This window comes from Centrocercus urophasianus, unplaced genomic scaffold (assembly GCF_019232065.1).
Source record: "Centrocercus urophasianus isolate 14NV4802_14NV808 unplaced genomic scaffold, USGS_Curo_1.0 seq_17, whole genome shotgun sequence".
Classification (NCBI taxonomy): Eukaryota; Metazoa; Chordata; class Aves; order Galliformes; family Phasianidae; genus Centrocercus; species Centrocercus urophasianus.
In genome coordinates this window covers 19730346-19755706 of record NW_024884722.1, presented here as the reverse complement: position 1 = coordinate 19755706, position 25361 = coordinate 19730346, and the positions used below count along the sequence as shown (strand labels likewise).

The 25361-nt window shown below is 41.1% G+C and overlaps 1 protein-coding gene across 4 annotated transcripts in view; it reads left to right on the top strand.

Annotated features, from left to right (window-relative positions):
* Positions 1-247: 247 nt before the first annotated feature.
* The window catches only part of NDST2 (N-deacetylase and N-sulfotransferase 2), a 110061-nt gene continuing 84947 nt past the window's right edge, over positions 248-25361 (top strand). For all 4 annotated transcript variants that reach the window (XR_006168708.1, XR_006168706.1, XM_042818009.1 and 1 more), the window contains exons 1-2: positions 248-326; positions 25055-25128. The gene's annotated coding sequence lies outside the window, so the exon portion shown is untranslated. The remainder of the gene's footprint in view (positions 327-25054; positions 25129-25361) is intronic.

Below are 25361 nucleotides of genomic sequence, written 5' to 3'. Positions count from 1 at the left end.
TCTCCCTTCCTGCCTTTCATTTTATCTAATTTCAGTGTTACAAAATTCTGTCTTGTAGTTGCTGAGACTTAAGGAGGCACAATAGTGTGTGCACTGTCTTGTTGAATAGTTCGTGTTTAGAACAAAGTGATTGTTTGCTCAACCTGTACATGATGATCTTAATACTCCCATAAAGTAATCTTTGATCTTTCCTTCCTGTGTACCTCTAATCCAGACCCATTTTACTCTTTTTTATTTTTTTCCCCAGCTGGAGGGTTGACTGTGAGCCAGGCATTGTTGGCTTTTGCTCTGTGTGCTGGCTTCTGAACAAAGGTGCTGCTGAAAGGGTGAGTATTTAACTTCTATCCCCTTTGATGTAGATGTATGTTCTTAGGAACTGATAAATTTAAACTCACCGAACCTGTCACCTTAAACTGTATCTAGGTTTGCAATGGGAAGAATCTAATCTACCAGCTCATAAAGTTTTGATCATCAGCCATCAAAGCTTGTTGAAATTATGGTTTAGTGTAAATTTTGTGGCATTCTGCAGCACCGCAAACCAGTGGAGCTGAAAGGTGAGCGTGTTTCACCTACTGCACAGATCTGAGTTTAGAGCAATAGAAATCTCTAAGACCCCAGAAATAAACAGTAATAAAAATATGATTTCTACTTAGTGTCTGCCATGGGAAAGGATGGCTGAGGAGTCTGTGACCACCTATTTTCTACAGTTGTGTGAATTCCACATCAAATCTGATGTCTAACACATCAACTGTCTTCTGAGACTAACTGTGGCACCCAAGCTTTCCTCGAAAGAGAACAGGTTTTGACCAGCCAGACCTACTTACGAGATCGGTTTATGTTTATTGCCCTGCTGTGACTGGGAAGGAGCTGGTAGTACTTGAGTAGGAATTTCTCGAAGTCTCCCTTGTCAGTGAAATACTGTGTGTGCCAGACACGTGAAGGTGAAGTGTGGGTGTCATTTTACAAGTGTTTTCAATTGGCTGTGAATAGATTAAAATAAAAGAGTGTTAGCACAAAAGGGAACTTCTAAAAACATCTCAGTGCTTTATCGTTGTGAAGTAGTGTTTGTGCTCTGTCTGCACGCAGATAAGCTACAAACAAGACTGTGTTTATAGGACAATATTTATACCTCATAGATGAAAGTAAATAGGTGATACCATAAAGTTTATATTAGTCTGTTTTTCATGACTGCATTAACTGTCAGAAATGGGGATGTCATGCATAAGGTTTGATGTCCATTCTTCAGGAGCATCCATAAAACTTTAGGCTGTCAGTTATGTGTGTATTGGTCTTTTGCAGACAAATTTCCTTATTCTTGTTCTCTATTTGAAAATACTGGTGTTATCTACCTGTACCGTAAAAATACTCTGTATTAGAGTCACCAGCTTAGTATCTTAGGACCTGAAGAGAGCCGTGGTAAAACATTCTGAAAGTTCCCAACTAGTAGCCTGAAGAGGCTTTTTAAACTCATACAAAGAAAAATATCTTGGAATGAATAGTCAAGATTAAACACAAATACATTCCATTAGAAAGCTGGACTTTGAGAGTTGAAACTTGGGTTTCTAGTTCTTGAACATTCTGAGATACACAGATTGAAATTTGGTCAGTTGTTGTTATTGTTTCCTGTAGTAAAGTTTTTAATAGAGATATTTAATGCCTAAATGGTGTTATACTTTTTTCTTTTTTCTTTTTTTCCTCCCCGTTTTCCTTTGGCCATTTCAAAGATGTCTAATAAATTTCAGAGTATACATTTGAAATCAAAAAAGGCAAGGCAAGATTCTTGTCCTGTCTTTGCGCATAGATAAATACACCGTGTAGAGCAAGGTGGTGCTGTGTGACTTTTTTGCTCTACGACACCTATCATAAAAGCTTTTCTGAATAAGGAGACTGATAGTCTCTTAACAGAAGGATACTGAAGTAAGGAGTGTGCTGCATGCAACTCACAGTGGGTTCTGCATGTCAGAAGTCTGTCTCTGACTGACTTTTGGCACAGCAATATGAATTGGAGTTGCCAGTTGTACTTGGAATATTTCTTCTGTCAGGAGGTGGTGAGGAGCAGTCTTGGAGAACACAGCATGCAGAAGGATTTGGAAGCTACCAAGAAATTAGCTTAATAGCAAGAGATGACAGGTTGATGTGAGGATCTGGCCTGGAAGAAGTTATAGTTATGAGATTGTAATTTTATCAAATAATCATAAAGAATAATTCTCTGTACCTTGGGGGTTGTTGAGAATAATCATTTCCAATAAGGTCCAATTTAGCAATTCCTATGGTAGTACTGGGGCTTAGTAAGCATCTTTGGTCATTTTACCTTTTGCAGATAAATCATGAAACTCAATGATATAAGTGAGATGGAGGCAGTATCAAGTTTTTTCCCTAAAACTTCCTATTGCAGACAGGGCCATTAGACCAAACAAAGCTTATGTGTTGTCTCAGGGCAGTTTTTGAGTTTTGCTTGTGTTGTAGTCCTCTAGAAGAACTTCTTTAAAGTCCTTTAGAAGGATTTCTTTAAAAACAAGCAAACAAAAAAACCACCAACAACTTCCTTGCTTCCAAATCTGCTTTCGTAGAAGTTTGGAGGATCTGAATTAAGTTGCTTCTTTCCTCGTTTCTCTCATTCTTTTAAATTAATTGCATACTGTGTGCCTTCTGTGATTTTTGTGTAATTGGTTAAGCTGAAGGGATGCAATCAATCTAGCTGGCTAGCAAGAGCTGTATACAATGCACAGTGTAATTTTAAGCATTGAAAAGAGATGATGGCTCATCCTTGGTGTTCTGTGGTGTCTGTGATCTGTGATGGAGCAGGGCTTAAACACTCTTTTATGCATGTGAAAAGTGAAGCAGTTCCTTGCATACGATAATATTGCCCTCTCCCCTTCATTTCTGGTGCCCAGAGAACTGATGTTCTGGAGGTGACTGCAAACATAACTGCTTCGTGCAGGAAAGCTGTCTAAGCCCACTTTTCAGATCATCACCCAAACCAGAAACTCAGGTGCAGGTAAAAGTTCAGATCTCTGTTTTAGAAACATCAGGTTTGAACATAAAGTGCTGAGGAGCTGTGGGCACAGGGGCTGCCTGAAGCAGGCTCCCTCTCTGTTGAGGGATTTTTTCAAGTAGACTGACATCTCCCTCTCCAGTATGTGGTAGGATCCTTGTGATTCCTTTCAGATTTGCTGGATTTCGTACACTAGAGTACATGGGGGTGGATATCACACTGAATTTGGTGTTTCTCCAAAGCTGGTAGGATTATTCCCAGCTGTCAGTGACTCACAGTAGCCAAGTTGCTGTCTCAGAGTTCAGGTTAATGGAATTTGCTGTTCAGATTCCCTTGAATTGGCTGACGGAGATGGAATTTCCATGAACTAGGAAGGGCAGGAGAAATTCTTCAAAGTACAAGCTTTGAATTTGTGTTGGGTCTGAAAAATTGCTGAGAAATGCAGTCTTTCCTCATCTAAATGGGGACAGTTCCTTGCCAAAAACCTTGCTTTCAGGCGTTTCATTTTGTTCTGTCTAAATTCCTTCTCTGTGTGCTTTTTGCTGAACATATCCAGTTTCCAGAAGTGTGTTAGGCGTGTGATAAATGTATGTCATATGATTGTCATTCTATTCCTTTTCCACAAAAATTGTGAACTTTACCTGGATTTAGTGATTCTGTTCTGTCAGCAGGGTAACTGCTTAGTTTGTTTTCGTCAAAGAAAAGGGGTACAAATATCAGCAATGGAATTCATAGAATTAAAGTATTTACTGAACAATAAGTGAAGTTTTATGCCTATTTGCTGCTTGTTCGTATTTACTGAGCAGGTTATCTTCACCTCTTAAGTTAATGCAGAGGAATATGTAAAGCAGCTGGGATAAACTGTGAAAAATGAAGACCTGGGTTCACATGTTGATTTTGACGATGGTTGTTCTGGTAGTGTGTGACTACTCTAGGGAGCCTGCTGGACTCTGACAGAGCTGCATTTGGTCAGAGGTCGTGTCCAGCGTTACTTCTGGAACAGCACAGAATCAGTAAAATGGTTTGGATTTCATTTATTTTCTTACAAGACAGCTGTTATGTGACCGAACACCTCTGTCATTTGCCAGAAGTAATAAATCTGAAGCTTGTTTGCCTTGTTGGTGCTCTGTTTCAGAGTATGAGAATGTCTAGAACAAGTTCAGTCTTTCGCAGGTAATGAGTCAGTATCTGACTAGCCCACATTTGTGGTTTGATGAGATTGCCAGCAGTGCCTTGTTTCCCCCTTTTTGTCTCTGGTTTCTATCTGTGAACCTCGGGTATGTGTATGAAAAGTATCTTCCAGTATGGAATGACATATTAAAATAATGAAAGGCAAGAATTTTCTACATGATGTTTTGGCCTTTCCATTTAATTAATTTGTTAGAATGAAAGTCCAAGAAATCACAGTGAGATGACATCTTGCTCACTAATCAGGTAATCAAGGAGCGAAGAGGTAACGGATGCAATTTCATTTTCTGAATATGCGAAGGAAGAACAACATGAGAAGATTAACTGCATATCTATTTCAAACTGTAGGTACATTTTTTGATTAGACAGGATTAGACAGATATCACTGCAAGACTAATGATAACCCTACATTTTTTTTCAGTCCTGTATTTGCTTCCCTTATATGCCATTTTATAGGCAAGATCCTAAAAAATTTTTCTTCTGCTGAATCACAAATAATGAAACTCCTTTTTCCTCACTAGTACTGATTTGCCATGTTGTTAATTGCTCATCAGGCTGCACAGTTCTCTGATATCAGTCTCTTATCCCAGATGTGCTTTGTTACTTCAGCCTTTAAAGCCTGTTGTTCAACTTGTGCAACCAAAATAGGGATTCCAACTATGTTTGATTAAATGCACAAATTGTGCTTTAGGTGGCTGATTTGTGGCTATGCTTTTAGTTGCACTAAGGGAGCAGTATTTCTGACTACTTATGTACATGATGCATCAGGCATCAGGGACTTTATTCACAGACTTCATCTTTGCTTCCCTGCATATTTCTGCTGAGATAAAATTAACCTTGGCCCCAGCTGACCAGGTCTCCATACCATAAATTAGACAGATTTAGCATTCCATTTATTCTAAAGTTCTTCCTCTTTAGAGAATTGTTGCAAGTTATATCCAAGTAGCGAGATTGAAAGTAACCAGTCTTGGGACTGCAGGGGATGACACTTATAGAGATGCGATGACCCTTTTACGATCCTTTTCTCCATCAATACAAAATGCTCATCTCAGAGTCTGGTAAATGAACTTTCACTTTTTGATACATCCTCTATCACAAGACAATGTTTTCACTCAAGCATCCGTTCTACCTAGCATGCTGTTTTCTGAAGACATGTGGAGAATGGGATAAATTGCCATGCTGACTGCTGGAGACCTCTTTGCCTTAGTTCACTGGAAAAGATGAAATTAAATTTGTAAAGATAAGAAGTCAATATATTGTAAGCTAAGGCACCTTAAATCATGGTGTGAACTTCTTACTCTGAGATGAGGTAACTTGGATTTGCTGTTCCTTAAGCTTCCTTTCCAAACGCCCTGTAATAACCTCCCAAAATGCAAGCTCCTTACGTGTATATGAAGGAGTTTTGCAGACTATCTCCCCCGTTGATCTCGCAGCATAATTGATTCAGCAGAAGTCATCCAGTAAATGCAAAACCATGTAGTGTTTACTACTTAGATTTTCTCAACTCAGTATTGTATCACCATCTTTAATAGTTGTTCAGAGTCCTAAAAACAGTTTTTAGTAGAGGTCATGCTGTAATTAGCATCAGACCAATTAGAGTAGCTTATTATAATTGTGGTCTGAGAATTGTACTATAATCCCTTGAAATGCACAAGAGATGATAATACTGAAATATACTGTGGTGAAACCATGCTGTTACATGGGCATCAAAATGTAGTTCTGTACTCTGCTTAAAGGAAGTGAAAAGGATAAAATGAGATACAAGAAAGATAGGGAAGGAGAGCTGTACAAAAATGAGCAGTAGCATAGTGATGTACGAAAATGATTCCAAATTGAAAAGTTTGGAACTGTTGCGAAGATGTGGCAAACGTGGAATACGTTTTGGAAACAGTGAATACTTTGGCACAGATAGATTATTAACTCCCTTTTTACATTTCTTCATCCACACGAGATCAAAGAGTTATTCAGAAGAGCTGAACAGAAGCAAACCAAACTGCGAACAGGACGTGCCTAGATTTGTCTGTGGAACTCGTGGCCACTCTTGTTCTTAATTTTGAGGTGCAGATAGCAGTTAGTGGGAGTGGTCACGTGTGACTAGATAGGATAAAAACTCATACGGTACAATGTCTATCTCAATTTCTAAATGCTGATTACATCAAATGAATATTTTAATTTAGGATTTCTTGAAACTTAAAAACAACAACAACAAAAAAAAAGAGGAGACTTCCTTCACATTGTCCAATATTTGAGCAAGATAAACTCCTGCTCTGAGTTTTTGTCTTCTGTGCTGTTGTGAAGTCTCCATAGATTGTGAACCATGTGATCATTAACTACCAGAGAAACAAAGCATTATAATTCACTTACTGTTTGTAGAAGATGCTTTTGGGTGGAAGGGGGACTCCTGCAGATCTGTTAATTCGGCTCGCTTTGTTCTCTGTTTCCTCTCAGTTCTGTAGTTTACAACTTTTTTTCTTCCTGATCACATTGATACTGCGGAATTCTAAATCCTTCATTCTCTTCTGGTTTCGTCTCAGCTGACTTCTGTGGTCTAATAGAGGAAATCTCGGCCACACTGTATAATCTCCTATTTTGAAAATTGAAAACATGTTTCAAGTGACAAAGGGAATAACTCCATCTTCCAGTACCTTGAGCTGCTGCTCAGATGGCCAGGACTGTATACTTTCCTTTTGTCATAAAAACCAAACATGGAATGTGCCACATTAGAAGGGATCATCAAATCCAATTCCTGGCTCCAGACAGGAGCATCCAAAATCCAAACCCTGTGTCTGAGAGCAGTGTCCATATTCTTCCTAAACTCCAGCACTCAGGCTGTGCTTGCTGCCCTGTGCAGCCTGTTCCAAGCCCACCGCCCTCTGGTGCAGACCCTTTCTGTAACCCCCAGCTGCCCTCCCCTGACACAGCTCCATGCTGCTCAGCGCTGCCCTCCACTCCCTGTGAGGAGCTGTAGCTGCCATGAGGGCTCCCCTGAGTTCCTTCGCTCTGGGCTGAGCAAACACAGGGACCTTAGCTGCTCTCCACACACCTTGTCCTCCAGACCCCTCAGCATCTTTGTATAGTAATTTCCAGCAGTCAGTAAGGTATTATGCAGTCAAAAAAGAACAGAATCGTTTATATGTTAAGAATACAGTAGAACATTTTTTTACTAAGCCACTTGGGAGAATTGAAATATAAGGGCGTGGCAGTTTGCTGTGTGTGGATGATGCTGAATGCAGTGGATGTGCAGAGTCCTTCAGCCAAGTCCTAAGGGCAGCGAGCAGTCTCCAGGATTCCCTGTCCAGCTCTAACTAGATGGCAGGCTTCTGCCTGAAGTGGCACCTGGCAGTTAACATTTGCCATGTAATTAATAAGAGTACATTTATTCTTTAGATTTTGTGATGTTTTCTTAAAAAATGCGTGTTTTGCGTTTGAGCTGTTTTCTTGCTCTGTTTTCTTAAGCTGGAGTGTTCTACACTGGAATAAGGAGGAGTCCCTCTTGCTTCTGCATTCTGTATTTGAACTTTAGCAGCTGAATTTGAGGTAGAATAGTGGCTCACTTTTTAAGCCAGTGCAGGTGAGGAGAGCAGCAGCACGAGGGGGTACATCGCAATAATGTACTGAAGGGAGAGAAAAATAGGATGATGAAACACAAACCATTCACTGAAATGAGTTTCTGAAAAAGCAGAGTGAGCATGTGTGTGTGGTAGAGAAGGAGTTGTCTCAAAAAGCTGTTTTTGTTCCCTGGAGGTTCCCGTGTGCTATAATTGAGCCAACATGTCAAAGTGAAGTATGTGGTGAGCTTTGGGAGTGGGGGAAAACTGCTTCTTCTGCACATGCAGGGCTTGCGTGAGCCCACTCTTACTGCTTTTGCGTTGCTGAAGCCACAACACAGCAAAATAGCTGTCCAACCAAGCTCTGTAGCCACTGTTTCTCTAAGATCTGCTTTAAATCTTTCTTTGGTTAGGAAACTAAGAATAATTGGCTTTGAGTTTGCTTCTGTTGTGGAAGTGAATGAAGATGATGAACAGAGAGGAAGATGACTGGATTGCTATTGAGATATAGGCAGTGCAAGCTACAGGGACCTTCCTTGTTTTAATGATTCTTGAATCTCAAAGAAACGGATCCCATTTCCTGTATGTTGTATAGAATTTTTCAGATTAATGTAATGGTTTGAGAATATACTGGCTTACTTTTGTTTACTGCCTTTATTTTTGTGTTATAAACAGATGGAAAGGGGATGCTTGCAGTCCTGGCGGGTAGTTGCAGCCTTTGGCTGTGTGTCTTTATGTGTGATGCTGCAATGGCAGCTCTCTCTTTGGCCAAGGCTCACTGCAGTTTCGCCCTAGGACTTCATATTAACTTGAAAATCTTTAAAGCCAGTCTTTCCATGCTAACAAGCTAATTTTGTCTTGATTGTTTTTTATGTAAAATCTTTACCTTTGGCGCTTTCATATTTTAGAAATCATGCTTGCTAACGTATTTGAAGTTCTGATTGTTTCCATAGTGACAGCAATGGCAGAAACTTGCAAAAGGAAGGTGACAGCGTTGTCGTTTCAAGATTAACTGTTTTATGGAGGAATGGTCTGGGGGGGAGGGATGGGGGAGAGGGAGATATATATAGTAGGTTTTTCCAAGCGGTCACACAGTATTTGTGAGTAGTTGAATACATTTGGAGATTGGAGAAGAAAGGCAGTGGGACAGAAGAATTGATCTGGTATTTTGGCGTTCATCTGTGTGGGGAAGCAGTGAACAGAAGGTCAGCCTAAAAAATTTGAAGTGCTTTCAGCAACATGTCTCTGTTACTGCTGCTCCAAATGACGATGAAATTGTGAAATGCAGAAAGCTGCAATGTACAAATTACCCTCAGAGAAGAGGCAGAAGTTAACATGCCTGTGAGACAGTATGTGTAACACACCTTTGTTTAATTTCTCCTTTCCAAATTCATCACTTAAGTGTAGGAAGCTTTTAGCTTTAGAAATTAGACACTTACAAAGCCATTAGCAAGAGCTGCAGCCTCCTTGTTTTCCTCCGGTAAAATCAGCTGTCTGATTTTATTTTCTGGGAAGCAAGGCTTTATCCCCTTTCATTACACATCGTATTACCATGTTTGTGAGTAAGACAGCTTCAGAGAATGCAAGCGTTTGATGAGAACCTTCTCTGCGGCTTAGAGGAGTGTTGTGGAGTGTTTTGCAGGAGAGCCGAGCCTCCCGTGTCTCTTTGCAGCAGGTGTTGATCTTTCTGTCTGCAACATGGCCACTGGAAACAGTTGTCTGAATTATAATGTAATGTTTCTTATATCAACTCAGGCAAGCGGGAGGAGATGATGAGAGAGATGCATGTAAACAGTGTTAAATATTTTCTTTCAGGGACTATCCCTTTTCACTGAAGCACTTGATAGCATTCAAAGTGCTTTCCCTCCCCACCATCACAGTCAGGTTTGGGACTTGAAGTCCATGTAGCTGTGCTGGGAAGAGCGAGTCAGGCAGCTGCCCATCTCCAGGTGGCAGGCATGTCTTTGGCCCCTGGGGAAATCAAGCAGGCCAAAAGTAAGGCACAGGTGCTATGCTCTGATTTAACACATTGTTAAATCCAGATCTCTTACGCCTTCCAGCCAAAATATGGCATCATACTGTAAACTGAGTTTGCGTTGCATCTTATTACACTGGGGAAAGAAAGCAGGCAGCTGGGAACTTGCATTGCCTTGAAAGTTATAGAAGTTATTCATTTGTCAGTGCCTTAGGTCGCATCTGCATTGGTACTTTGGTGGGTTCTTGCATTATTTTGGTATCTTGGGAGTGGAGGTGAGTAAAAATATGTAATTTATAGTTTGGTTTTTTTTGTATTTATCTGCAACATTTTGCACAGCTGGCATGTTGGGAATTGTTTGAGCTTGCTTTTTCTGTTCTGTACCAGCCAGAATCATTGTGTGCAAAACTAGAAAACAGTTTAGAAATCATGAGATATGGTATTTGTAGCAGAAAGAGGGAAGTAAATTGTGCCATCTGCTCTAAATACTGCCCTCTTATTTGTAGAATGGTACAAAATTAAATGAAATCAGTTTCTTCTTCAGAGAAGTTCATTTGTAGATAGTTAAGCTGTTGAGATTCTGATTTAGTACTGAAACAAGAAGATTGGTTAGGATGCCTTCTCTCCATTCATCTGTCTGCCAACCCCCCAGAAAAAAACCAATTATTTTTTGCATTGGTTACACTGGTATAGATCTTTAAGGTGCAGCTTAGTGCTGTGCTATAAGTAATGTATTAAATCCCAAGCATATATCATATATTGCTTGTATTTAAGTATGATTATGAAATTTAGACAGAAACACATTGAGACACATTTCTCTTGAGACTTTTATCTCATTTCTCTGTAAGATTCACTTCATGCAATTTTCAGTCTTTTCTCACCTCCCTTAAAATCAAGGAATAGCATTTTTCTTTTTTGCACTGTTAGTAATAGCAGTTAGTGCTGATTCATTTGCATTGATGCCTCTGCTTCTTGTACCAAGATAGCTTTATTTGCAGAGATACCATGAAGTTCTTACTTTGGTTTGTAGAACCTTTGTACCTGTTTTAATCTTAGACAGAATGTGTAATATTCAAGAGGAAATTCTGGGGAGCAAAAAAAAAGAAAATAAAGACACCAACTACTGTCTTGTAAATTTGCCCTTTAAGGATGTAGGTCCTGTAGATTTGGATAATGTCTCATTCATTTCTTGAAGTAAAACCTTCCCTTAAGTCAGGGAAAAACTTCTGCAAGGAAAAAAGGCATTTCTTACACACCTTTGGCCTCCATTTCCAATTGCAGGCAGCTGTCTGATTTATACTCAATGAAAACATCTGATTGTGCCCTTGTAAGAATACCGTTTGATTTTCAGTTTAAGGGAGTGAATATTTACTTGCTTGGAAACATTTGGATGTGTATTATTGAAAACTTTTACTGAGGATACAAGATTTCAGAGATCAAAACATAAAGGCTGCTAATGCTTTTCTGAAAGCTCTTCCTTCACAGAAGTCCTTTTGCTTCTCCATGGGTCATTTGTGTTTAGTGCACATTGCAATTGCATGCTATTGGATAACAGATTTAGGTGACTCTATTGGTTCAGATAGCATTAGCCAAAGAAATTGTTAGGACTCTGGTTGTGATTTTCTGTATTACTCCTGTGAAACATTTCGTATGATTGTATTTGCTCTTTTTTTCCTAAAGTTAGGGAAAGAATGTTTAATGGATGATATTGAATACAAGTGGGTATTTTATGAAAAGTTTTAAAAACACTCAAAAAGGAAAAAAGAAAGATTTAGTTTCAAGTCTTTCTTAAATTTCAATTTCGTCAGATTCAGAAGATATTTATCCTTATCCTTTTAGCCTAATAAACTAATGCTGACTCTTTTGGAGACGTTTTTAATAAACCCTTGTTTTAGGTTCATTTTGTGGCACTCTTGTGGTTGGTGCGACACTGGAACAGGTGGCCTGGTGAGGTTGTGAGTGCCTTCAGCCTGGAGATATTCAAGGCCAGGCTGGATGGGCTTCAAGACACCTGTTCTAGAGGGAGGCGTCCCTGTCAATAGCAGGGTGGTTGGAGATAGATGATCTGAAACGTCCTTTCCAACCCAAACCATTCTATGATCTCCTACCATTAGAGAAATAGATTCTGATAAAATTGCATGAATGAAGTCCATCCCTTTCCTTTTGGGGCTGTGTGTCCGAAGTGGAACATGAGTGGGAAATGGGAAATTTGGTGGTACATCGTCATTTTTTGTTGATGACCTGTGTTGTGTAATTGGGTCAACTCAGTTTGTGCACTCTCTGGCTGTATTCATTCCTGCCTTGAAATGACTTTTATTGAGAATAGCTCAGAGATATTTGACCTATGCTTGTCAATTTAAATCAAGGTTTGTTGGATTTCCAGAATGTTGTCCTTGGAATTTTTGAGCTCTGGATTTCTTGGAAGATTTTTGTATGCATTCTCACCATGGTTTTTTTAATCTTTTTTTTTTTTTTTTTTTTAATTCTGAGAAGCTCTTCTAATATATGCTTTGAAAGATTCATGACCAGCTGTTTCTACTGTTTTGTCTTCTGCCTCTTTATAATTGAATATCTGTCTTTCCTACTTGTTCTTTTTCACATCTGCACTTTCAACCGGGCAAAATCTGAGTTTTATTTCATGGTGCTCATAAATCTAAATTAGTGTATATTTATATATTCTTTTTTTTTTCACATGGATTAGAAATTGTCTTTAGAGGTGTGTAAGCAAGAGGCATTGCCTTTTTCTGCACGTGGTATTCATTGGGATAGCTGTTAGACCTGGGTGGAGATTTCCGAACTTGAGCCTTTTGCCCTGTCACTTTGATAAATGTGTCATTATTCTGGGGCTGAAGGGTTCTGGTTTATGTGAAATGAGGGCATCGAGGATCACAGCAGCTCAACAGTCAGCATTGAGTTGTGGGTGTCAGGCATGGCTGCCTTGCCAGTCGCTCCTCTCTTCTGGCTTTTTGCTAGTGTTTTTTGCTCTTGTGTTAATTTATTGTGTAGTACCACTTTCCATGAGTGTTTGTAGGTATGAAATATCTGACTGAATGAGCTTTCCCTCAAGGTCATGAACAGGAGCAGGGGAGTATTTGATTCCCACTGTTTTTATATGCCATGTGAGTCAGTCTGGGGCTGGGATATCTCAGCACTGTATTAAAATATCTTTCCAGAAATCTTCATGTGGACACTAAATTCTGGCTCTGTTTGTGCTCTGCTGATAAGGGTAACTCAAAATCTATCACATCTGCTAAGTTTTAATTCTGTTTCTTAATGTAACAGGACTGTTCACCTTGTCCTTTTAATATGCTACTTTAGTGAATAGCCACAGTAAAACGTTCTGTTGGTAAATCATAGAACTGTTATGGTGTGGTAACTTCAGTTGTTAATTTTCTTGGAGGGCATGAAGGTGTTTTTTCAGAGCAGACATCTGCTTGAAAAAAGTGAGTTGAGTTTTGGGGTTCACAGTTGTTTTTTTTCCCAGAGCAGGTGAACTGGGCTGCTGTGCTGCTTCCACCAGCAGCTCTCTGCTGGTTCTCTGCCCTGTAATGCTGTGGCCAGTCAGGACGGTGGCTTTTGTAACATGACAGCTGTGTGCAGACCACCAAACTCGACCAGAACCAAAATCAGCTTCGTTCTCAGCCAGCCTGAAGCTATTGCTGGATTCCAGCTTCTATTCTTGTGTGACAGACACACATGGTTGGCAGCGCTTTGAATGCTGGCTGCACTGTGCAGTTTATTCTATTGCTTGGGAAGCTGGGTGAGACCCTGATTCTGTGTGGGCATGCCTCCCTCCACACTTCAGTACCTCTGCAGGGTGCCTTGTGGTGCTAACTTTAGCCTACTCATTGCAGATTTATTTCCAAACCATAGATCTTGGTGAGACATATCTATGCTCCCTTTCTGGTGACTGTAGGAAACTACACAATGGGACAGCATGGTTGATTTGAAATCTGTTTTTGGAATGCTTTTTGGTACATTTCTGAATACTGATAACACTGTGGTTAGCATCCTTCCCTTTGCCTAAACTACACTGATGGAATGGATCTGGGAGAGCACTTCTTTTCCATTGGTGTAGTGTTTGAATCACAACAGGACAAGTAAGTGATACTAGTAGACAGCAAGTCTTTGAAGTATGTTGGAGTCAACTTCAGAGAGAAAGAAAATCCCTTCCCTGTGCTGCAGATAAACAATAACGCTTTCAAACCTTGAAGAGGATCAAGGTGAAGCTGAGCGAACAGCAAGTGCTGAGGAGATGATCCTGCTTTGTGACAAGTGGCAAAAATGCTGTTTTTTCCTTTTGTGCTCCTATAACCAAAGCAAAATAACAAAGTGTTTGGAGATTGCTTTATGAAACAAAACCAGTAAGTTTTTGTTTTAAATATCCTCATCTTAACTGATGTGGGTGAATATTTTAAAACGAGGGTGTAAATGCCTTGTTGGGATTCTGAAATATCTTCAGAAGCAAGTGAAAAGAGCTGAATTCATCTGTGTGGATGCATTTTGCTACATTTTTTGCCTGTTTAGACTGGGAGGAGGCTGACAACTTCCAACTGTTATGTGTCATTCCCAGTTTAGTTGCCTTTGGCTGTGTAGAGAGAATGGAACAGGCTCATTTCTCTTTTTCTTGTTATATCCCTGAGGAAAGAAGGATACTGCTTCTAGGCCATGCACCTCGCATGCATTTCAGAAGGCAGATTTGCCCTCCTCTACCTAAGGTGAAGGAGCTCTTGGCATTGGAGAGCAATAGAAAGTGGCAGCAGAAGTGTCTAGGATCATTCCCTCAGAGATTGCTGCTTGTTTTCAACAAGATTCTGACTCTTAGAATGTATTCACTCAGCTTTGAAATGGCTCATAGATAAAGGCTGAAGTTCAGTGGCTGGAGCTGTGTATTAACATGCCATATGGGTAGCAGCAATGTCATGAGTGGTAAATAAGGACTTCTATAAGAAATGGAAAGCTGCATCTCCAAAACTGAAATAGGAACAATGGAAGCAAAAATGGTGGTTGAAAAAAATGTGATTATTTTTTAACTTATTTGCTAGCACAAGGTAACTGTTGAGAGAATTCAAAACTGCTCTGTATATCATCTTTAACACAGAGCCAACCATATCAATAAAGCTATTACCTTATGTACCGCACAACGGTCTGTCCCATATGCACTACCAAGGAGGGAACAAACATGGGATTGAGAGGCGGTGGGTTTGGGTGGGGGAGGGAGGTTTGAATGTGTCCTTTGGGAAAGAATCTGTATAAAGAATTGAGAAAGAAATAAGATGGCAGCAGCCAGGATTTGCAGAGCTTTTCAGCCCTTTGTTTGGTTATCTTGCATAAGTGCTTTAGCCAGAGACTCTTTCAGTAGCTGCATGGGGCCGGCTTGGAACACAAACGTGCATGAATCCAAATGTAATTTCCCTGTTGTGCACATTCTGGCTGTGACAGCTCAAGTTATGAATGTAAAATAGCAGAAAAAAAGTTCAGAAGGTGGCCAGGCCTGCAACATTAATAAGAGCTGAATTACCCAGAGCTCCTGTAATCTCAGTAAAGGTTCTGCCTAGACTTTAAGCCTAGCTGTTTCTGTGTTTCATTTTGGTGTGCTTTGGAAAGGAAGAAATAGCCTGTGAGTCTGTACCCCTGGGTGATTGAGCTCAATAGAAGCAACAGTCAAGCATTTGCTTCCAGACGAGACGCGAAGCATGCAGAGGGGTGATGTTAATTCTCCGCTCCAGTCGGTGGTTGGTGCTGGCACAGAGTGAGCCGGTGCTGGTGCTCCCATCTGCAGAATTAAAGCACTGCCCAGGGAGCAGCAGCATCTCTTCCCATTCAGACAGTTCTCTTCACTGTAGGGCACTCACCCCAAATCTGCCACTTTCCCTAATTCCCAGCATTCAGGATGCATTTGTCTTTGTGTAGAAGAAAGGATTTCCTCCTCCTCATCATCACACTGCTCGGAGAAGGGGCACCTTGCTCCGACTGCAGGACAGCTTGTCTGGGGGTATGCAGCAAGGGGAGGACTTTTCCCCCTCCTATGTGCAACTTGCACAGCAAAAAAGGGTTGCAAAGTTTTCAGCTTTTCCTACTTCTTCTGCAGTTTTTCCCCGTGTCTGTCCTCTCACTCTCCCTTTCCAAGCTCCTTCCATCCCGTGTTACCATGGAGAATGAAATGCCGGTCCCATTCAAGTTGTCGGCTGAATAGGTTTTGAGGTTGATGGATGGTGAGAATCTTATCCCTCCTTCTCCAAACACCGCCCCTGCCTGGTTCTTGACATTTCACTTGCCAGAGACTGGCAGCCTGGGAGAGAGGACTGAAAAGGAGGCTGGCAGTGTCCTGCTGCGATGCTCTTTCAGTTCCTTGGATGAAATCAGCAGCTGTGAGAAGGTCTTAAGGACTTTGGTGCAGAGCCTTGTCCTCAAGCTGGCTGAGGCATGAATGCTCACTTGAGTGCGTGCTCCTGCTTCCCCAGAGCTCCCAGGGAAAGAAAATTCAAACGCGGCTCTTGCTACTGCTTATGGCTCTGATTGGAGGGGTGATGTGACCTCTCCGACTTAAAGGGAAAGGTAAGGAAGGAATAGATAGAATGCACTCTCTAGCAGAATCTATGTCTCTCCTATATATACCTTTTAGACTTCATTTTAGTACTGCATCCCCTGAGAAGTGGAGTGTTGTGGCTGCTGTCTGTCTCATGTCCTGCCTGTGGTGCTGCAGTTAGTAAGAGTGTGTGCTTAGTGTGGTCCTGCAGACCCCGCCTACACTGGGTGCCTATTCGTGGCATTATTATGAAAGCATCAAAACAGCATTCCAAATGGGGTGCTTTTAATAACAAATACATGGAGTTGTGGATTTAACAGGCCCAGGGTTTGAATGGGATGTTGAGGTTAGTGCTGAAGTGCACAAAACGGAGCTGTAAAGCAGAAAAATCAAAACGATAGCGCTGTAAAATTGCACCAAAAATACTTCTTTTGTTGCGATTTATTTCTTCTATTGCAAGGTGATGATGGCTTAGGAAGGGATTGGGAGAGTTCTGGCTTCTGGTGAAAGGCTGAAACCCGTCTTGTGTACAGGAATAGTTGTTTTGCCTGATGACACCTAATAAGAGTTTGGGGGAAGTGTCTGCCTGCTGTTGTTTGGTTTGTGTGTACATATCACTTCTGGAAGTAATGGTTAGAATGAAATTCAAACGTTTTTCCAACTGTAAGCGTTCCATGAACATACACTGGTTTTGGGAGAGGGAAAATATTTTTGTGACCTTTCAACAAAAAGCTGCTCTGTCAGGAGCAAACAGGGCAGGAATTCCTGCTGGTGATCAGGGATGGGCTTCGAACATAGAGAATTGCTCTGTGTGCTTTTGAAAAGCTGTGCTGTGCCTGATAGATCATTTGAACTCTCAGTGCATCTCTTCCAAGTACCGCACTGATAAGTATTTCTGTACCAAAGTATGAATAGCGTCTGTATGTTCCTGAGCTTGCTAAACAAATACATCTTCCCATGGTACCACTGGCAGCTTTTGCATCTGTCTGAGCTTTGCAAGAGTTCACTTTCTGTTTGATGCTTTATGTCCTGTTTGTTGTTGGATTGTTGTCTCCCTGCTGGAGCTCTCCTGCAGTGAGGTTGTTTTTCCTGTTGTGTGAGCCACTTCCAAAGTGCTCATAGGTTAGCAGCTTGGCCACTGGTGTATTAAAAGGGAATTTTGTCAGTGCTGTATCAGAGAGGCACGTGTGTATGTGAATATGCATGAAATACAAATAAACACAGTGTAAATGAAATAGGTATGAATATACCATAGTGTTCTTCGGTTACTTTATTGTGACAATCGAAGTATGATTTTTGCCACAAAGCTCATTAGGGATTCTCGAGCTGGATGAGTTCATAATGGGCCCTGGATCTATGTTGTTTGTAGTCCTATGTGAGAATACACAGGACTTTGGTTTCTGGTTTGAAACCATATGGCTGTGCTACTGGAAAGAAAAAAAAAAAAAAAAAAGATTTTCAAAAATTATACTGTTAAGCAGCTTCTTTTCTCCATCAAATATGTCACTCATGTCAGATGGAATTGAGAGCGATGCAGGGAAGAAAAGGGGGTAGTCCTTTGGGACACAGAATGATACTGTGGTTTGGGATTAGCTTCCTAATAGGCACTCAGCATCATATTGCCATTCATAAGGGGTGGGGGAAAGGGTGAGCAGCTGTTTTACTGTGGCGATTTTGAGGGAGCTGAGGCGGCATCGGCATCAAGGGTGGGGTGTGCGTGGCATTTTATTCTGCTAACTTGTGGGGTTTTTAAAATTTAGATACTGCCTTCTCTATACAAAAAATATACGCCTTTCTGTTTATGAATTTGTGCGAGATGAAATCCCCAACCTTTCTTTTTCGCTCTGTTTGTGAAGATTGTTATGTTAATAACTGTAGAGATTGTAAAAAAAATTTCCAGATATTTCTGACAGATTTCAGCTTTTAAAAAAAATCTTCCATTTTTTCAGCAGGAATGTACAGAGATTCCGTTTGTCCTCTGAAATGCCTCTTCTTTCTCCCCTTCCAAGATTGACCTTTTCTTTTTTGTTTATTTTCTTTTCCCCGATGAGAACTGACTTGACTTAACAGCAACAAAAATAACAGGAAATTTTATTATTAGGATGCTTCTGGTAGCTTCCCTGCTTCATTCCATCTGGCCTTCAGTTAAATTATTCTTGGAAAAAAAGTGTTTATGTCTCACTCATTTTAGATTCAGAGTTGCAAAGTAGGAGTTTGGTAACTTTTCCTCTGTAAATGTTAGTCAAATGCGTTATAGGTTCCAAGATTTTCATGAATATACTGTGGTTACTATTAACCACCAAAGGACACTTCTGTAATCTTACCTAGGGACACCTCCTGACTTCAGTAATCGGTGCTGAGGTGGTGGCTGTTACAATGCAGTGGTCCTTCCTGGCACTTATGCTGCCCAAAGGGTGACTCCTGCTGATGCCCTGTGTTCCTGTACTGTTGTCTCCATTTTTCCAGAGGCAAAATACCCTAAGTTGTGCAGCTATGGAAATCCTGAACATTTTGCCCTTTGCCTTAAGTTTGGATTATGGAGTTTAGTTCTCTTAGCCACTCTTTCTTTCTTGAATTCACTTGTCCTTAATTCTGCAGTAGCTCAAAACACTTGAGACCAGTCCTTTATAATGTACAAAATGCAAGCACTAAAAGCAAAGCATCCACATATTATGTGACTTCACGTCGACTGCAGCTACTTATTCAAAACCCAGCTTTTCAAATCTGTGGTCTTCCTGAACTGTCCTCCTTAAGCCTCAGAATTAAGTTGGATTTGAAAATGCAATAAAACAAATGGATTCCAGAGTGACAGCGTTGTTCCCTTTCATGGGACTCAGTAAGTTCCCATCACTGAATTTGTTGGGGCTTTCACAGTCTCTCTACAACACAGTGTCACAGATCCTGAGGAGTGTGTCATAGCGAGGGATATAGGCAGCCCTTTGTGTCCATGTGCCTGGGATCTTTGACTCTAGGAATTACTGTTGCACATAAATGATATTTTTGGACAAACAAAAATGGCAGTATGAGGAACAGCGGCAGATCGTGATGCTGCATCCATCAACAGGGAGGCTGAGGAGCGTCTTACTGACATGCCTGCTCAGCCTCCCAGGAACGGAATCATTCCATATTTCTAATTAAGCCCATCTAACAGATTGCTAGCTAACTTCTTGTTGAATGTGCTTAAATAACGTCTCAATTAATGCTACAGCTAGTTTGAACAGAAATAAAGTAAATTTATCCAATGTATTACTCTAGCTTCCTTATTATCTACCAATATAATGTCTGTGACGACTGCCTGAGTGTGCAGAGGACTTAGTAATTCTGCAGGAAAATACTGAACGAAGGAATTGTTGCACTAAGCCTAGGAAAATTTGCTGGATGTTTTGACTGTTCTTCAGTTGCTTATTATTTGTTATCCCTGTTTTCACAGTATATTCCTGTTTCACTCCAGTTATCCCTTACTGGAAATGAGCGTATTTAATAATTTTTCTGAATTTTGCCAGCGTTATCTGGGACTTTGGTCTGTCTCTTCTTTCCTTCTGCTGCTTACCTCTGCCCTAAATGTGCTGGTTTTTCCCTGCAGTCATTCTCAGCCATGCTTCCGCTGCCATCAGCTTTCCCTCCTCCTCTCCCATCTAGACAGTAGCCAGTTCTCGTCCTTCTCTTGTCTCACCCTGAAGCTTTTGGCCACTCTGTACGTGCAGGCAGCTGGAGGGAGGTCCTGCTCCAGACCTCCTCCTGTTTGCTGCATGTTCTACTTCCCCTCGTCCTCAGTGAATCAGTGCCTGGCTTTCTGCTTCAGGCTTTCCCAGCGAGTGCAATGCAGGACTGACCTCATTTGCTTCGGTTTCACTCCTATCCTCTGCTGCTCATTGCCGAGCCAGTGAGAAAGGACACGGCTTTGTTGGCTGCAGCTGTGAAAAAACCCTGAGCGGAGAGGGGTGTCTGCCCACATTGTTGGGAAGATGACTCTTCACTTGTGTATATACTTAAACACTGTCAAATGACTTTCTATCTTCCTACCTGCTCCAGTCAAGTGGATTTTTAAGCCTTGTATTACAGGCTGGCCTGTATGCAAAGAATGAGCTCTCCACTCGCTCGCTCTCTTATCTCAAGTGTCATTTACTAGAATCTCTCTACCTTTTGCCTCCTGTAAAATGTAAACTGAATTACAGGCATTTAATTAAATCAACATATTAAGTGCATGAGGAATGAGAGGCAGTGGGAATTTCGATGGCCCTATCCATAGTGGGAATATTAAGTTCTATGATGCCGGGTATCTAAGCTATTTTTCTGGTGTACTGAGAGCACTGGTTGTGTAATAACAATTTCCAGCTGAGACGAAACATGTTTCTGTGCTAGGTCAGCACAGCAAGGGATCATTTCCCTCACCTGGCAGAGCTGCTGCTCTATAAACTGTGTGACTGCTAGTTAAAGGCTCAGGTTTGCAGTAGCACTGCTCCTCTGGGATGGGGGAATTGGAATAATTGGTCAACTCTTGCGAGGGTTTGACTGGAAAAACATGGCAGTCTCTGTTTGCTTTTGTGTATAATCTTTGTCTCAGTCCCTCTGTTTCATACTTTATGCTTAAAATCACTTTGGTCAATGTTGGGGATCTATTTTCTGCCTGATTTTTGTGGCTAAGCATTATGCACATAATATTGATATTTGCATTTTCTGTAGATGCAAAGCATTGGATTCTCAGAGATGAGAAATTTTATTTTGTTCTTTTTGCATTATACTTGACAACTGAAATTGCTGTCATCTTGCCCTAACCCAAATTTGGATCACAAAATCAAAATGAAAAACTGTGAAACAAAATATAGCACAGGAAGCATGACAAGAATGAGATTAATCTCTTTTATGTATATACTTTCCCTCTAATCCTGGATTTCTGAGTAGATGTTTGATGTCAGTTTACCATGAAGACATGGAACAGCAGGCTAGTGAGTGATGGAGTCAAATTAGGGTAGAGCATGAGGGAGGCCCTTTGTCATCAGATGGGGTTGTGTTGTGTGTGCCTCTAAACCAGCTGCTGGCTGTTTCAGTTTTGTCACCATGAAATCCTCTCTTTTAGTCATGATCCAGAGCGGTGGTCTGCCCAGCCTGATTATTTCTTTGTTGGTGGTATATTGCTTTTTCCCTAACTGGGATGCTGCACTTTTGCTGTGACTGGATTTGTCAGAAGAGCAAAAAGGATAAAAGTAGGGAGAGAGAGAATTGAAAGGGTTATTTTCTTCTATTTTAAGTAAAACTTAAAGCATTTTTCTCAGCACTGGAGCACTGTAGAAGAAACAGGAGAGCACAGAGCTGATAAAATGCACATCCATGACCAGAATTTTCCCCCCAAAATTCAGTAGCCTGGAGAAAACATGGTCTGATGGTCTAGGATGTTCTCTAGGCAGCCTGAATATCCCCTGCCTTCCCCTATTGTATGTACAGTAAGGTGCTATTTTGTGAAAGGTGGTCTCAGACCATGCTTCTGGAAAGGTCAGTGTGCTCTCGTCTCCCACAGTTCTGGCATTTCTGTCTTGCTTCAGTTTCTGAAATTAGGCAGCTGTAGGGTGCATTCAATCAACTCATGAATCTGGCTGACTGATAATAATTTTTTGGTGAATTAGTTATTTGGATCAGTGTGCTGTGAATAGCTAGGGATCTGGGCCGACCTTTTATTCTGGTAGCCATCAAGACAGGCTTATGCTCCTGTGAAACTGTACCCTGCAGCTGTTAACTCTTCTCTGGAGCACTCTCTGGGATACCAGACTGAGCACTGAGCAGTACTGTTTTACAGATGCATGCAGGACAAGCTGCAGTCCTATAAGCAGTATCTCAGTTTGGCCTAATAACTGCATACATATATGTGAGTTGTGATGCCCTCTTACACTGGGGTTTTCAGACTCAATTGGGCTGGGTTTCAGCTTCAGGAATAACACCAGCTCTGGGCCAAGCTAACATGGGCTTTTTTCCATCCTCTCTATTTCATTCTCTTGTATGTGCTCTCCATGACCCTAACACCACAGGACCTATTTGTTATTATTGCAGAGCTCCTTCTTGTGTTTCCACCTGTGCTTTACAACCCCACAAATCAGATTAATCCCAAATGCTAACACTATGCTCCTGTATGTCATTCTGTCATGTACACCATCCTGCCGTGCCTCCACTCCTGCGCAGCACAAAGAGCCTGTGCGTAGAGCAGCACACCAGTGACCTTAGGCAAAAGGCATTAGTTGGTTTGGCAGAGGTGCTCACCCCACTCTCAGATGAGAACCAACAGGATGTCATCAGGAGTGTACTGACTTGATGCACTAACTTGGAAATTGATTTTGACAGCCTCTGCTTTGGCAGTTGTCTTCAGGAAGAGGAGTATAGTTCTTCTATGAGCTTCACCAAACTTGCTCTTTCTTGGCTTACAGGGAAGGGATTTATCCAGTAAAGAAGATGGCTTCTAGTCCCATCTTCCCATTTCCATATTTTATCTAACAGTTATTTTAGGTTTTTAGAGTACATTAGTTTGTTACTCTGGATCATGGATATAAATAGATGCCGGTAGCAGGAGGCCTTATCAGCTGTGAACAGCTGTACTTGCCTTTTTATTTTTAATCTAGGCACCAAAAGTGCAGATGGGCAACAAAACTTGGTTTTCTGACAGGTAAAACCTTTAAAATCTTTGGAATTTGTTGAAAACTGTTGCCTCTATTCTAAAAATGAACTAGCATTGCCTTTTGAGGGAAGACTATGACCTAATTATGGGAGTTCTGAGTTCAGGGTGGTATTGAGGTATTAATTCTCTGGTTTTGAAATGCTGTGTGTATATGGGCAGTTGTGCTTAACTAAGTATATAATTGCTTGCCTATGTTGGAGAGCCTGGAGAATCAGGTCTGATTTCCTGGAGACTATCATCTGTGTGCTCTTAACTGAAGTGGCACTTGGGGAATCCTTTAGGTTACCAGGAAGTGAAGAGGAATGCACACGGGCAGAACTTGAGAGAAAAGGATTTCAAACAGTGGATGAGTAGCATTATGCATTGCATTTGTAAGCATGATGAATGAATTTTTGATCTATGAATAACCGTGGGCACTAAAATTGGCCTTTCTTCTATTTAATTTTTACAGCTAAGGCTTTATTTTCCCTGGGTAGATTATTCAGGTTGCAAGTTACCCATACAGAAATCCCAGGCTCAGACCTGGAAGCAGGGTATCTGTTCATGCATGGCTCAGACCCCAGGCCATAAACTGACCTGCTGAAACCCTGCCAGCTTTATTCACAGCTACGAGTGATGTCTCTGTGTTGTGCAGCGTATGGGCTGTGGCGAAGCAGTTTTGGAGGAGCTAGATGCACAGGAGCCAGCTGGAGTCCACAACTTGCACGTCTGGGCTGCAGCTCTGGCTCTGCAAGACTCTGTGCAGCAGGGCTGATGGTGACAGCAGTTCTAGGAGGGAAAACTGATGAAAGAGTAACATATTACATGTCTGTGACCCTTTCTGCTTTGAGAGGTTTGTTAGCTGGGTTTTCATATGGGGCTCTGTACTCCAGGTGATTGACCTCCCAGACCCTGAGCACTGCAAAGTGCAGCGCACAGATAGGCTCTGCCTAACTGGCATTTTGAGGTCAGGGTCTTTTAATCATGTGGATACTTCTATCCCCCGTTGTGTAGTGGAGAGCTGACTTCGTTAATGCTTGGCTGAAGGATGTATCAAGTGGTGTTTGACCAGACTAAGAATAAAGTGTGTAGTTCAGATGTTTTCTCATGAGATGTTCAGCGCTCAGAATATTTATTGCAAAGTTTGAGAGGACAGATCATCCTCAGCTCTGCCACAGAATTCTTCTACACTTGAATAATGCAAAAAAAAAAAAGGAAAAAAAAAAAGAAAAAAATCATCTACAGGCCTACATTGGATAACAGATGTATTTTGTGAAAAACAAAGCAATGTCAGATTTTCCTACCACACAGGTTATGATAAGCTTTTGTTGTCAAACTGTGGAAAGATGTCCAAAGGGAGATGTGTATGGAGACAGTACTTACCATAACATAACCTTCACAGGAAGCAGTGCAGATATTTTCTTGTGTTTGCTGCTAATGGGTAGAAAAGTATTGTTCTATCCTTGGGCAGTATTAGCTGACAGAGAGGAAATTAACTCTTCTTGATGGTTGTAAAATCCGGTGCCTTCTTCCTCTGAAGTTTTTGTTTTCCATATCTGGTTTTGAAAAAATTGTTACGCCAGGTTTTTAAAAGTTTTGCACTGGGCAAGGCACCTTCTGGTCACCTTGGAGAGCATCTTGCTGCTCACTGCTGTTCTGCTTTCATTTGGAAGTGCATAGTCTTCTCAGTTCTCACCTCATCCTCTCTGTTGAGCGGGACAGTGTGGTGCACCAGGCTGAGCAGTGGCACACGGCAGAGGTTCTTTTCTCTTCTGGAACTTGTGGACAAAGGATAGTCGAAGTAGTGGTTAACACAGAAAGAAGAAGGAAAACGAAAAAATCTGGCTGAAAAATAAGTAGGATATTTTGCCTGACCTACAGTTCTTCAATTTTTATGTTTGTAGTTTTGGATAATTTCTGGTTGATCAAGTTATTCCTCTGGCCCATAGAGTCACAAATGCTTTTTTGCATCCTCTGGGGATCTAGCAAGCATGCAAAAGCGAATTAAAGTCGAAGCACCAGAATCAGATCTGCTTCACTGTAATTTCCTGAACTGGAAACTGCAGTAATGTAGATCTTGAAGTGGATCAGATACCATGGCCAGAGAACGTTCAGAAGATGCTGCTGCCATACACTGTCAGGTACTCATATTTACGTGATGTTTCTTCTCTCTCCCCAGGTTGGCGGTGCTTTCACTCAGTCTGCATCGGATATAACACAGCTCTTCTTAGACTGTTGCATACGCATGTTGAGGTAAGGGAGAATTGGTGTCAAAATTAATTTTGGCCTGAGTAGCATGGTAGGCAGATAGTGGGACAGAATTCCTATGTTGTGAGTTGTTTGTTCAGTATGTTTATAAAAGTCAAAAGAGTACTTTTCTGTGACTTAGGACATTAATCTGTTTCTACGTTATTGTAGAGTATTGCCTTTCTGCTTTCTTGATTGCTGTTTATGGAATGCTATAAAATACAAGTAATCAATAGATG